The 14763-nt window shown below is 37.2% G+C and overlaps 2 protein-coding genes across 8 annotated transcripts in view; one reads left to right on the forward strand and one right to left on the reverse strand.

Annotated features, from left to right (window-relative positions):
• The window catches only part of LOC112649861 (methylthioadenosine phosphorylase), a 114026-nt gene that overhangs the window by 85761 nt on the left and 13502 nt on the right, over positions 1-14763 (forward strand). The window lies entirely within an intron of this gene.
• CDKN2B (cyclin dependent kinase inhibitor 2B) overlaps positions 1-14763 on the reverse strand; it is a 43102-nt gene that overhangs the window by 14233 nt on the left and 14106 nt on the right. Inside the window, exon 1 of one of the 7 annotated variants that reach the window (XM_025432422.3) lies at positions 14530-14666. The exons of 3 other annotated variants lie outside the window; for them this stretch is intronic. The gene's annotated coding sequence lies outside the window, so the exon portion shown is untranslated. Of the gene's footprint in view, positions 1-7258; positions 7643-12050; positions 12065-14439; positions 14667-14763 lie in introns of those variants that run through there. 3 more of the 7 variants (XM_025432420.3, XM_049116191.1, XR_007414034.1) reach the window with 3 other exon arrangements.

Below are 14763 nucleotides of genomic sequence, written 5' to 3' on the forward strand. Positions count from 1 at the left end.
TAAAGATGATGATGTGATATATATATATATATATATATATATATATATATATATATATATATATACTCACACACATAGAGAGAGACACACACAGATAAATACATATACACATGCACTAGAATATTACTCAGCCATCAAAAAGAATGAAATCTTGTCATTTATAATGATGTGAATGGAACTTGAGAGTATTATGCTAAGTGAACTAAGTTGGTTAGAGAAAAATACCATATGATTTCACTCACATGTGGAATTTAAGAAACAAAATAGATGGTCATGGGTGGGGGAGGCAAACCTAGAAACAAACTCTTAACTATAGAGAACAAACTGATGGTTTACCAGAGGGGAGGTGGGTGGGGAGATGGGTGAAAAGGGTGATAGGGATTAAGGAGTACACTTGTGGTGGGCACCAGGTGCTGTATGTAAGTGATGAATCACTAAATTGTACACCCAAAACTAATATTACACTATATGTTAACAAACTGGAATTTAAATTACAGTACACTAGTACACTGAAATTAGGTTCTGGTTCTGACAAGGCATTGCAGGATTGGCAAGGTATAATATGCACTGTGTGCAAACTTATCACATGATAACATTATTTTATCAGGAAAATAGAAGGCGTTGGAGAAATAGCTCTGAATTGGGACCAAGTGACAGTCCTGATGTAACTAGTGAACTGCTTTTTGACTGTGAACTCCCTTGAGACTATGTTTTAGCTTCAATGTCCCTATCTTTAAAATGAGATCTTGCTCTATTGTTTACACTTCATGAGGTTATTATACCAAGTGAGACACACACAAAAGTTGTTTTTAAAAGCATATATCTCTTTACCATATTCAATATTAGTATTGTTATTAAACACTTGTTCAAAATATAGTTTGAGGTTAAAAAATAAAATATACATAAAATATCTCTGGAAAGATACAGAAAAGTCTGTTAACTGTGGGGGAAGGAAATGAGGAACTGGGATGGACAGGAGACTTTCTTTTTCACATTCTGCAACTAGTTGTGTTTGAATTTTGTACTATGTGCATACATTAGGAATTCTAATTAATTAACTGAACATAATAAATTTACTAGACAAGTGCGAGTTGTCTTTCTGAAAACCATCATTCATAACTTTGACAAAGTACTGGGAAGACATGTACGGTATGTCAGGTGCTTGGTTTTAAGGTGTGAGTATAAAAAAGGAAGAATTCTTACTCAAGACGATGTATTGGTAACAACCATCAACATGTTTACTTCTCTGGAGGGGGACGGTGGTTTTGAAACAGGATGAGCTCTGGGAATACCTGGGTAGCTCAGTGGTTGAGCATCTATCTGCCTTTGGCTCAGGTCATAATCCCAGAGTCCTGGGATGGAGTCCCACATCAGGCTCATCAGGGAGCCTGCTTCTCCCTCTGCCTATGTCTCTCCCTCTCTCTCTTTATGTTTCAAATAAAGAAATAAAGAAATATCTTAAAAAGAAAATAGGATGAGCTCTAGAGGGGAGTCTACATTAATAGTATTAGAGAAGGAAAATGCATTCTGATAAATGACACCTCAGACTTGTGTTTCCCAGGGAAAAGATGTTGTATTTCAGGGTCTGGAGAGGATCTCTGAATGAAGAGATTTCTTAGGAAATAGCTTATCAGGGCAAGGTCTGCTTCATAATAGAGTTTCTGGACACAGCTGGGTTAAGTCTGAAGGGATGAGCTCTAGGAATGAATTATGGGTGCAACAGGATTATTGGAAGACTAAGGCAATGGGAGAATAATTTTAGGTACCCCTTTAATTTAGAAGAAGTTAAAATGCAAGGAAAAGAGAGTCCCAGGACTAGCTCCACTACCTATCACCTTAAGCAAGTCCTATTTTATTCTGGCTTCAATATCCCCATCAACAAAGGAAGTATATTAAATGACTGTGCCTCAAAAGTTTATTGTTCTGCCAAGAAACATGCTCTCCCCTTGAAGTGCCCTTAGGTAAGAATTCTGAGGGTTCAGTTTCCATCTGGGTATTTTAAATGGGAAAGGACTTCCTTCCATGGAAAATGGCAAAGAATTAAAGACTAGATTTTCCTTTAATTATTTTTCCACAAGGAGAAAGGGTACTTTTATCATGAAAGGGAAACTCCTGAGAAAGCAGAGCAGACCTCCAAATACATTTGCTGAGAAAAGGGGATCCAGGATTAGCTCTGTTGAAAATTTAAGGTGGAGGATATTTCCTTCTCCCTTGTAATATTCTCTAATTAAATAAAAAATAGCACAATTATTGAGTATCTGCTATAAGTAAGGCACTCTTTTAGGGACTTTATGACATCTCCATTCACTCAGAATTACTGTAATTTTTCTCTTCCTGCTCAAACAGGATTTTGGCAAGGAGCATGAAACTCAAAATGCCTTCACTTATTATCAATTTCATGCATAATTATAGGTAAGTCACAATTTTTCAATGTTAGTTCCCAAAGTATTAACTGGGTATAGAATCTGCAGTACCTATCATTCCCCAGATCATTTTGAGGACAATTTAGAAGTGTATTACATGTTATATAGCAGATGTCTTTTCTAAGTTGTGTGCAAAACAAATGTGGTTTTAAATCTATGTAAGGTATTTACTATTAAAAGTTTCTATATATAAAAGTTTCCAAAAAGAGTGAGTTCTTATGAAATGAGGAATCTTTGCAGCTCATGAAAATAATCATTCCAGAATTCAGCTGTTTTGTAAATGTCTCTTTTGCATATCGAGAAGTTTCTGAGGTGAATGACTCTCTGTCACTATTTCACCAGTTGAGAAAACTAAAATATTAGCACAGTTTGTGTGTACATGTACATCTATCGATCTATATCTATCTATAGTGTGTATTTGTGTGTATGTATAATTTGTTTAGCTGCACAGATATTGAGAATTAGTGTCATCCTGAGGAACAAAGTAAGTAATATAATTAGAAGTATATAATTAGAAGAGAGACAGAAATAGAGACGATAGGAAATTCATTCAAAATTGCCAAGAAAATCATAATGGCTACCATCTGTTGAACTCCAACTATGTGATGACCAGCATTAAACAGCTTTACATATATCATTTCTTTTTTTATATAGATCATTTCTAATCCCACAACTGTCCTGTGGGATAGAGAGTATTATCCTTCCTTTACAGATCAGAAAAGAAGATGCCCAGAGTGATTGAGGAACAATGCACAAGGAGATGGAATTTGAACTCAAGGTTAGCAGTTCTGTCTGAGAGATCCACACTCTCCCTATTATGTCTCCCTGTTGATTGATTTGTATAGTACGTGGTAGACAACTCAGCAATGCTTTCTTTTCTTTGAGAATTGTGTGCCCACAAGCAGATGGCAAAATCTGGACTAAGGTGACAGGGTCCCCACTTTCAGGAATTACTGTGTAATGTAATGTAAAGTGATGTATTGGTGGCTAATAATACACATATGACAGAAATTTGGATCTGGATGTCCTTTCAAAGTCACTTAACTATCATTTTTAAAAAATATTTTATTTATTTATTCATGAGAGACACACACAGAGAGAGGAAGAGGCATAGGCAGAGGGAGAAGCAGGCTCCATGCAGGGAGCCCAATGTGGGACTCGAATCTGGGACTCCAGGATCACATTCTAGGCCAAAGGCAGGCACTAAACTGCTGAGCCACCCAGGGATCCCCACTATCATATTTGAATAACTTTTTCCTGATGATAGTTTACATGTAAAAAAGTTTTAAGAAATGAGATACATAAAGGAAATGAAAAATTACACTGCACAGAAAAATGACTGTTAACATTTTGAAATATTTTCTTTTTCCTTGCAATTCTGAAATAAGCTTTTCCTCTCACTTATCATGAAAACATTTCCCTAAATTCTCTAAAAAATCACTTTATAAACAGGACTTTATAATCTACCAGCTGCAACACATTCCACTGAAACAATGTTATCGTTTCCTTAGTGATGCCCCTGTTGTCAGATATTTAAGGGGTTTCTAATTGCTACAATAGATAGTATTGCAGTTTTTCAAAAAGTATAAGGCTCTTGACACATACTGCAAAACAGCTTTTCAAAAAGCTATCCCCCTTGATTTATAGATAAGAAAATGGAGGGGTGGTACATTGCCATGATTGCACAGTTCATAAATATTTGTTACAGGTCTTGAAATCAATCCTTTCTCCATAATCTTTCTGTGGTTACAGCTACTTATTCTGACTTGGACAGATTTGGTTGGTGAGAATGTCAACCACAGGGCAGCCTGGGTGGCTCAGCAGTTTAGCGCCGCCTTCAGCCCAGGGTGCGATCCTGAAGACCTGGGATTGAGTCCCAAGTCAGACTCCCTGCATGGAGCCTGCTTCTCCCTCTGCCTGTGTTTCTGCCTCTCTGTGTGTGTCTCTCATGAATAAATAAATAAAGTCTTTAAAAAAAGAGAGAGAATGTCAACCATATCCTTAAGTCTTGGAAGAGACACAAATGCAGCATGTTAATGGGACAATCCCAGTCTCAACAGCCTGTAGACTTGATTGCTCCTTTACCTAGCTCTCTGGGCTTAAATAAATTATGGATTTTTTTTTTTAGATTAAGTTAACTAACATATAGTGTTTTCTTAGTTTCAGAGGTAGAGTTCAGTGGTTCATCAATTGTATATAACATTCAGGGCTCATTACATCATGAGCCTCCATCTTCCCACCTCTCAAAAGTGGGGAAAATAAAGCTTACCTCCCTCATAGGGTTATTAAAAAGAATAGAGAATGTCAGATATATAAAAATCTAAGCACACAGTGGGCTCTTAATAAATAGAACTTACTTTTTTTGGAGACTAGGTATGACATTTAGTATCATACTACTCATGTAAGTCATCAAAATCAGTTTCCTCTAGGGAATTTTGTTGTTGTTGTCACTATACATTCTGGTAGGTACCTGTGTTTGAACAAGCAAATTCCCTTCCAAAATGTGTGATTAATTTTGTCTTCTTTAAATTCTGACCCCCTGAAAATAGAGCTTCTTTGTAGTAAAGTTGGCTGTGTTAAAAGAACTTCCACAAAAAACTTTATTAAATCATAGGAAGTAACAATGAAGTCTGTGAGTGTTCAGTGTTTTTCCTGCATTCATTGCCACCCATCACAATTCCTCAGTGTGCAGTTCAAATACCAGGTACAATGAGGACACTATAGGCAGAAGTGAGGGGTTATAAAGTTTACCTTCTCGAAACCTTTATTCCCAACCTCCCTCTTTTTCCTACTGATGGGATAGATTTTTTCCTTTCAAACACATGTTGCCCTCTTACTGGCTAAGCTAAGCATCAACACATATAATATTCTCTTTTTGCTTATGCTGCTGATGTATGTATGTGTTATTGGAATGCAAAGAAACTACTGAAACTCACAGAGAAATAATATTGTCTTAAGTTTTCATTCTTGGGTGGGGGGAGTTGACTGTTCATGGTTGTTGGATTTCACAGTGACTTAGGATATTCTAATTTCAGAGGAATCATTTAAGTTGAATCATTTAAGTTGAATCATTAAGTTTCCTCTTTAAATGGAGAACCGGTTGCCCTCTCCCAACAATTATTCTTTAAGAGTACTAACCTGCCTTATTGGGGCTCTAAAGTCCTACTGTTATATTAAAAAAATTTTTTTTGCCTTGTCTGGACTTCTGAAGCCAAAATGTCACCTGATATCACAAAAATTATAAGAGATAATTCTTGTTTTGGATCGCTCTTCTTCAAGTGACATTCTTCACCTAATATGTGATTAAACTCCTCTGGAAGGGATCAACTTCATAATGATATGCATCAACTCTGAACACATCAGGAAATGGTTCCTACTCATTTTTAGCACCTTTTACTGACAGATTTAAGATCTCCACTCATGATTTCCTTTGAGTCTCTGGGTTGAAAGTATAGCTTTATATTTTTCTTGCTTATGGTTAAAAATGATAACTTACATACTTCATTTTTAAAAAGGCAATGAAAACAGAATACATTTTATGTTTACTTTGCACCAATTTGATATACCTAAGTCAATTTTGCTATAAGGAAGTTTACATAATATATTTAATCTTTTTGATATCCTACTAAATGTAAATAATTGCAGGCCACCTTCCAAGGCAGAGATTCTGAGGTTCTAAGGATGACTTTAATGTTTCTCCTCCTCTTTCCTTGCATTCTCTCTCTCTTTCTCTCTCTCTCTCTGTCTCACACACACATACACATAACTTCTTATACTACAATTTGTTTTTACAAAATTCTGTGCCAAAACTATTAATTCAGATGTTCAGACTAGTGGAAACCTAACCTTCTGGAGGAATTAAGAGTCTACTACCTCAGCACTCCCTCCAGAAATTATTATTCTGGATCATTGAGTGTTTTGATAAGTTGAACGCAGGTCAATAACTTTTTTTCAGCTTTCTAAGACTATTTGATTTCTCATCTTAGAAAACAGAGGTTCATGAATATTGTTTAATATCTACTTAATGATTATGAATACTACAGTTCAGAGTCCTACCATAAAGGCCATCATATAAGGCTTCTGTACAGTAGGTAGAGGTTTAAAGAGTAGGCAAATTTACACTGATTTTACCTGACACCTTGGAATGTGGAAGGGATTTGAATTGATAAATATATTTTTTATTATGATATGTATATTCTTTAAAATTTTCAGCTAATCTGAATATTTGAAGTCAAATTAAGTAGGCATTTACTCTAAAAGTAAACTAATGTGCTTTTAAGGGCATAGTTTAATTTGAATCTTTAACAACCGACAAATATATGTCAATCAAAGTTCCCAATGTATCTTTACATATAATACTATATCCAGTTTTTATTAGATGAATACTATAGACTACTGTCTCAGGTTTATAGATGAGACAATGGAAACACAATATTTTAAGTACTTAGTCCTAATATTACACAACAAGTAAGTAAAGGAAACAATCTAATCCCAGGTCATGCATTCCAAGAAAGTGACTTTGCTATTTCATGCCTTAAGTGATTTCTATGCTTGTGCATAGGCTTCCCATTTATTGCTCTTAAGTCAAAGTGGGAATAAGTAATTTATACTTTGTGTATATATTTCTCTTTATCTATATATCTGGAAATTATAAAGCGGTAAGCGTGGGCACTCAGGGAAAGAAGCACACCCAGTTCAATTGTACATGAATTACTGGTGAATGACTTTTAGCAGACCATACAACAACTTATCTGAACCCCACTTTCCAGTCTATAAAATGAGGAAATAAAACTCTAAATCAGAAGAATAATGTGACAATTGAATGAGATTATGATAGTTAATGTGCTCTATCATTGTTAAGCTCCTTATAATCATTTTGAAGGAAAACAGAAAGCCAACTCTACCATAAGCTTTTGGAAGAAAGTTTCAATAAGCTTGTTTTAAAAATCAATCTTGTTTTAGGTTACATAAAACATACAATTATTCAGCATGTAAAGTGAATGGAATAAAATTCAAAATGTCCCATGTTATTTGGACATTAAACAATTATTTCAAAGTTAAATATACTATTTGTTCTACAGGTGAGAAAGATTTGCAACTGGGGGGAGTCATTGTTCTTTGGATCGCTGCTGTTTCTTTAAATTGCATGCAGGAGTTGTACAGTTGCTGAGTCAGATGATCTGGCAGGCTCAGAGATTCAGAGCAAGAAAATGGTGGCACTCAAAAAAAAAAAAAAAAAAAGAAAGAAAGAAAGAAAGAAAGAAAGAAAGAAAAGAAAAGAAAGAAAGAAAGCAAAACATAAGTTTCTCTAATTCGCCAGCAAAGTGGGTATAACATTAGTTAGACAAATTGTCCTTTAAAGTCAGAAAACTTATAATTTGGAAGGCATAATATTTTAGTCTTTCTTATAATGGCTAATTATTTTTTAGCTTATATTGTTTATACATATTTCCCCTCTGGCCATTGTGCTTTTACAGAGATACAAAGGCCCATCATTTTGTCCACAAGTGCTTTATTCTGTTATGGCTACATTTTACTACAATTTTGCCTTGATTGATAAATATAACTTAAACCTGTGAAATACTTCTTGGTTTTGTTTTTCCTCTTACATAATTTTAGACTGTCCTGTTTACCAGCGTGTTTTCTGGTTTGGATAATAAAGTGAAATGAAAGAAACCCTTTATTATCTACCTAGAACTATTCATCCTATATAAGCAGGAGATGTATACATAGGATGATGTATACATGTATGTATAGTGTCTCAAAAAGACAAGATATCATAAATGCTTTATGTGGAAATGTTCCATCTGGTCCTACAAGCTTTAACACGCAAGTATACCCCATTACATCCTTCCCCCCCAAATATGTTCTGATAGTAAAAATCTGGCGTCTAAGAGATGATCTTCCAATTCAGATATGAAGGATCACATACCAATAAACAGTCTCTTTTATTTATTAAAATAGCTCCTCCATTGATTACTCAGACTCTCACTGTCTTTCCTGGCACCCAGAGTGTGACTCTAAAATTTAAATCGTACCTAAAAGCCAGGGCCTTAATTTAAAAATAAATAAGCAAAAATAAGGTTTATAAAGCAGCATTGGCCATATTTGCCAAATGTGGTTGCAGAAGGGGTACCTGTAACAGAATCTCCCTCAAGTCCTTATTTAAAATGCAGATTCTTGGGACCCACAGCAAATATGCTGAATTAGATTTTCTGAGAATAAACCTGAGAAATGTGTATTTTAAACAGCAGTCCAGGGAATGAAGCTGCTGATAACCTTTGCCATAGTTCTTTGACTTCTCACTAATCTCATGCTTAAATTGAGAAAGTAGAAGCATATTTATTTACACCACTCTGCACAATTTTATTAGTTTCAGTTTGTTTAAGAGATTACATATCTTTGTTCATATAGTTGTGAACCTCTACAAAACCTTTCTTCCTACTAGCTTTGAAACCATTTAAGTAAATTCTGAGCTTGCTTTCTCTTTCTTTCTCTTTCTTTCTTTCTTTCTTTTTTTGTGACTAGGTATTTGTTGAAGAATTAAAAAGTCATTTGTGATACAATTTTTATGCTTTCCTGAACAGAGCATTATGTGACTTACAAAATAAAAAAATATAAATCAACTTATTTTTTGAAGGACCTCTGAGGCATTGCAATTTTCAGTCTTGTGGTTGATGGTTTTATTTTTTCCCCTTTTATGATTTCTTTCTGATTATGTAGGTCTGCCCAATTGCAGCAATCATCCTAGGGCTCCTGAAATAAATAACTGCACTGACAAGCAGAGATTTTCTTCAATTTTCCTTTGTCTAAAAAACAAATGCTACTGACACTAAGTTCAACAATTGTCAATATACATGTTTTTGCTGAATACACATTGAAATAGCATTAATTAGGACATGGTGAATCTGTGCAGGTCCCAAGTTGGTGGGCATTTTCTAGGATGGAAGAGAGCCTTATAAAGTGACCTTCTTTCTCCTACTGAACAAAGCCTGTATTTATCCCCAAGGTTTTCTCCATTGGTTGGCCTTCTGTCATAGAATTGATCTTGTTTTAATACATACTGACTTTTTTTCCGTGAAAAAAAAAATGGTTTTCAATTGATTTCATTTGAATGTTTTACGGAGGAGAAGTTCTCAAACAGGAAGAAAGTAGGAGAAGTAGGAGAAGAAAACAGTTGAGAGAATTGGAGGCAAATTCTTCATCACTGGAAAAACACTGCGGGTTAGTCTCCAAGCCATCCAGTGCTCCAGACAGGAGGACAAAAAGGAGGAGGCCTTTTCAACACGCTTTGGTGGCCACTTGGAGCCCAAAGGATTGGCTACCTGGCGCGGAAGGGACACTTCCCCAGGGTGTCTCCCAGCGAACCTGGTTCATTCTGCTCCCTCCCTTCCAGAAGAAAGGCCTAGCCAGTTCCAACCTGGGGAGGTGACCTAGAGACGTCCTCTGTCATAGCCTGCACCTGTCCTGAATCCAGAAGGCCACCTAGGACTCTGCCGGCCCTCACTTCCTCGTCCACCTTGTGACGCCCCATTCCCGCTCCACGTGTAACCCCTGGTCTGTTACTCTGATCAAATCTTACCTGAGGAAATAGTTGGGGTGTGGGGCGAGGCCCAGGGGCGGCTAAAAGCAGAAGGGGTGCGTTCGCGGAGTGGGGTGATCATGGGACAGTCCTCTCAACTCTTGCTAGAGGGTCCTACCCCAGCTGCCAATTTAATTTCCGGGTTCCGCAGCGTCTCTAGGAATTGAGAGGGTGGGGAGGTAGGGTCCAGAAGGGCGGTGGCAGCAGCCCGGAGGTGGGGGAGGCGAGATCCAAGTAGCTTGGGGAGTGAGTCTCGCTTCCCCCTGGCGGGCTCTCTCTGGGGTCCTGGAGAGGCCCCTTGCAACCCCTGCCCCGCTCTGGGAGGCGGTGAGCCCTATCTTGAAGAGGTCCGGAGAAGACTAGTGAGAGGAATTCCGAAAAGGGTGCAAGTTATGTGACCAGAGGCCTAAGACCCGAGCACTTGGGAAACCAGCACAGCTATGCATTTACCGTCTAGGTAAAAACGAAGTAGGAAGTGAACAGGCAAGGGCATGCATCAGTCCTGAAGTCACAATGCTTTCCTGCTTTCCCCAGCTCTTACAAGAACCTTCTTATATAGGATACTTGCACAACTGGTTCCTCACTGCCTCTCCCAGTCTAACGTTAAGCAGGCTCTAGTTCATCCCTAATGTGCATCATTTCAGGCTTCAAAAATGGTATATATACATATATATATAATAAAAAATATACATATATTTTTACTGGTGATGGTCATGACACTTTGTAAAACTCAGAAGTATAAGGAAGAAATTAAAGATTACCAATCCTAGTCCCCCATCCTAAGGAAAGCACTACAGATATTTTGGTACATAAACGGAGGTGTGGAGTTGTGTGGGTGTGTGTCCAGAGAGAGGAAAAGAGAAAAAGCAAGAGTAAGTATTGTTTACTATTTTGAATCTTGAAAAATCACTCAACTTTATAATATAATCATTTCAAGTTCTATTAAATATTCTTTAGAAATATGATTGCCTATTATATGCCAGAGTCCAGAATATTCCAGACCATTATTCCAGAGTATGGTTTTGTGCCACAACTTAACATGTTATTGCTCAAATTTAAGGTAATTTTCAATTTCTTGCTACTATTTATCTGTCTGTATTGATCTTTGTCATAATCTTTCCTTCTTTGGATGATGCCTACACAGAGAATAATTGAATAAGAATGTGTGGATATTTTTTTCTTACTAAAATTTTTTTAAAAATTAAGCTCTATGACCTATGTGGGGCTTGAACTCACCACCTCGAGATCAAGAGTCACATGCTCTAGGGAGTGAGCCAGCCAGGTGCCCCCAAAAATGTGTGGATATTTTAAAAATTCTTCATACCTACAATAATAATGTCCCTGCCATTGGAGTGTTTAAAAAATGCACTAATCTTATTAGTCAATAAACAGACACAATATTAGTGACCATTATGTGAGAACAAGAATTTAGAGATCTGTAGCTTTTTAAAAAAGCTATTCAATACTATAATTTTATACTTAGAAAGTGAACTATACATAGTTTATTTAAAAAAAATTTTTTACATAGCTTAAACTGTAGAAATAAAACACCACAAAAATATTTTATCATCAGGTTAGATTTTTTAGCAGACAGGATTCTCTGGCCTAAGGTATTTTAGTATGGGGGGGGGGCAAGTGAGATTGTTATACTTCTCAAAAAGGATGAAAAATGAAAAAGGATAAAAATACTGGGTCAAGTGTTCAGCCTTCCTTTAAGAAAGTATTTTTGAGATGATTTGGATCACTTTTACTAATAGGAGCCATTCGCATATTGGAAAAATGGTATAGCTTAACTCTACCATGGTAGTTACTAGTGATGAACTAACACATAACTAGCAGACCTATAAAATATTATGGACATAGACAAGTTTATTTCCTTACTGCCTTAGGATGACAATGGATGTTTTAAAATTCAAGAGTCCCCAAAGAAGAAAATGAATATTAAGTTTTGGTGACTGAAAGTGTCATTGTTTCTTTAGAACATACAACCCAGGAATCATGTTCACATTGGGAATAAAGGTTTATGCTAACTGTATAGTGCTTACCTTGAGAGAACGCTTTGCTGTTAAAGGCAATAAAAAAAACATAAGGGTTCCCAAATAGTAGTAAAGAAATAAATACTTAATATTATAAAAATAGGACTGTTTTGTAAACACACCAAGGTAGAAGTAACAAATCAATTAATGTAATTCATCAGGCATGTGTGAATAAGAAACTAGTAATATGGAATTTTATTATATGCATTTTCCAGCCAGATAAAAATAGAAAGTCATAATGAACACAGTTGCAGAAATTTTAAAAATAAAAAATAATTACACCTTATATATTTGTATTAAGCAATTCATACAAGTAATTTTTTAGCATTTTGGTCCTTAAGAAATTGTATGAGTCCCAACTTAATTACCACCCACATATAGTCTTAAGTCAGTATAACCATAGGCATAATATATATTTATATGAAATATAAAATCATACATCACTTATAATTAATACTTCCATTTGTCATATTTATGTGTATAATTTCACAAATGAAGTGGGATAATTGCACATATTCTTAAAACATATTTTATTCTACTTAAGTCATGTGTTCTGTCTTCAGATATTTAATAAAAATTGGGCTTTTCAAGTAGTCAATACGTTTTTAAAATAACTTCACATATTATTCCTAAAAATTGATTTATACAAATAACAAGAAATAAATAAATGGCTACTTTCAATGAATTTACTATTTTTATATTTTTAACATTTCATAAAATATATAAAATGAATATGGTATCTAACATAAAGTAATTACACTATTACATTGTGTATTCTTAAAATAGAAAACATGTAATTATGATATTTACATAGATTAAAATTTTCTACTCTTATTATAGATTTCAAGAAACAATCTAATAGTTAAAATAGCTTTACATAGAGAGTAATAGTAACAACTCTGATATCCAAAAACATGTGACTAAACCTTTGCTGGTAAGAATAAAGCACCATAAAACAAACAAACAAACAAACAAATAGGGTCTTGTTAATGTTTTAAAATGGGACTGAAGTTAAGTCCAGCAAAATGCTATGAAATCTTGTAAAAGCTCTTACTAATTCTTTTAAAAAAACTGAACTTTCGTAATAATATGAAAAAAATGTGTATTTACCCTATAAGTTGTTTGTAAATTTTTTAAAGATCTTATTTTTAAGTCTCTACGCGAACGTGGGGCTCGAATTTACAATCCCCAGATCGAGTTGCCAGCTCTATAGGCTGAGTCAGCGAGGCGCCCCTGCTTGCAAATTTTAGTAAATCGAGGCACCTAACTAAACACCCGTAGTCTGAACAGTTTCACATTTACATGTCAAAGGCCTATTAACGTAACAATAAAAAATAATTCCTGTTCTCCTGGCCTTTGCTTTTTCAAAATATCTATTCCCGGGGAAATGGGTACCACAAGTAAGGTCACAAAAATGAAGCCTCATTAAATTGCTTTTAGGTTTATATCCAAATTCTAACTAGGATCCTGCCTATTGTAGTAATATGTATTTTCAGTTACTCTGGTCATAGGAAATTACACGGAGTAAAGATTCGTCTGATGGGAGGACAAACCTCCCCAGGATTTTGTTTTTCAAGAAGTAGGCCTCATTTTTAAAAGAAGTGTTAATTGTGGCCTGAGATGATTAAAATATGATCGGTTGTGATTTCTCAGACTCACCACCGTAGGTCTATTTTTTGCTAAACATTTTGCTAAGCATCATCCCGAGCAGTTTGAACCTGTTAGGGTTCCAAATAGGAGATCGCCACCTTACTACCACAGCCCAACCAACTCTCTATTGACTGCAGAAGCAGTGTTTGCTTCTTCCATCAGTGTTTCTATTTCGAGAAGTCAAACCATGTGCTAGCCCCCCCCTCCTCCCGCCCCCAACATCCTCCACTACGGTAAGGAGTGAGGGCTGACCTGGCGGCGGAGAAAACAGGTGGCCCCCACAAAACCAAGACCGTTAGTAAGCCTTTCCTCCAGGGCGAAATAAAGTGCCCGAGAAACACACCTTCTGTGTGTGTGTGTGTGTGTGTGTGTGTGTGTGTTGGTGGTGGTGGTGGTGGTGGTGGTGGTGGTGGTGGTGGTGTGTGTGTTTACTGACTCCCACCCAGGAAATTCAGGAGTGACTGACTTCTAAGGTGGCGTTAGAATCTCCGGCTCTTCCCGGAGTTTCACGGGATCGAGGAGGTGTGTGAAGGGGGCTCCGGGCTTAATATATTGGGGACACCGCACCTCTAAGGAAGTGTAAGCCGAACGGGGAAAGGGGGGAAAGAGCTTCCACCCCTAGAAGCCTCCTTCTCCTGTCCTGGTCTGGAGGATGGTTTATCTGTATTAAATCAAGCCAAACAAAATCTTCCAAAGGCCGAGGGCGTCCGGGACTGCTGCGCCCGGGGCTTCTGGAGGCCTTTCTTACCTGCTCTTCGAGGATGCGCTCTGCGACGGCTCCTCACTAGCTTTAGCACCAGGGCCGCTGCGGCCCGCACACCCGGCGCTGCCCACTCACCCGCGGGCCGCGTGATCCGCACCACGAAAGCCCTCACTCGCGGCGGGCCCCCAGCGCGCCGAATCCGCACTGTGATCAAAAACGCGCGCACCATAATCTCGCCGCCGCCACCTCTGCTGTGCTCCTCGATCGCTGCGCCGCCTTTAGGCATCAGAGGTAGGCAGCGCGGCGCCCGCCCCCCGACCGAGGACGGGGACCCGCGCACCGCCCCCCGCCCATCTCCGCCCCGCAGGC

This window comes from Canis lupus, chromosome 11, assembly GCF_003254725.2.
Source record: "Canis lupus dingo isolate Sandy chromosome 11, ASM325472v2, whole genome shotgun sequence".
Taxonomy (NCBI): domain Eukaryota; kingdom Metazoa; phylum Chordata; class Mammalia; order Carnivora; family Canidae; genus Canis; species Canis lupus.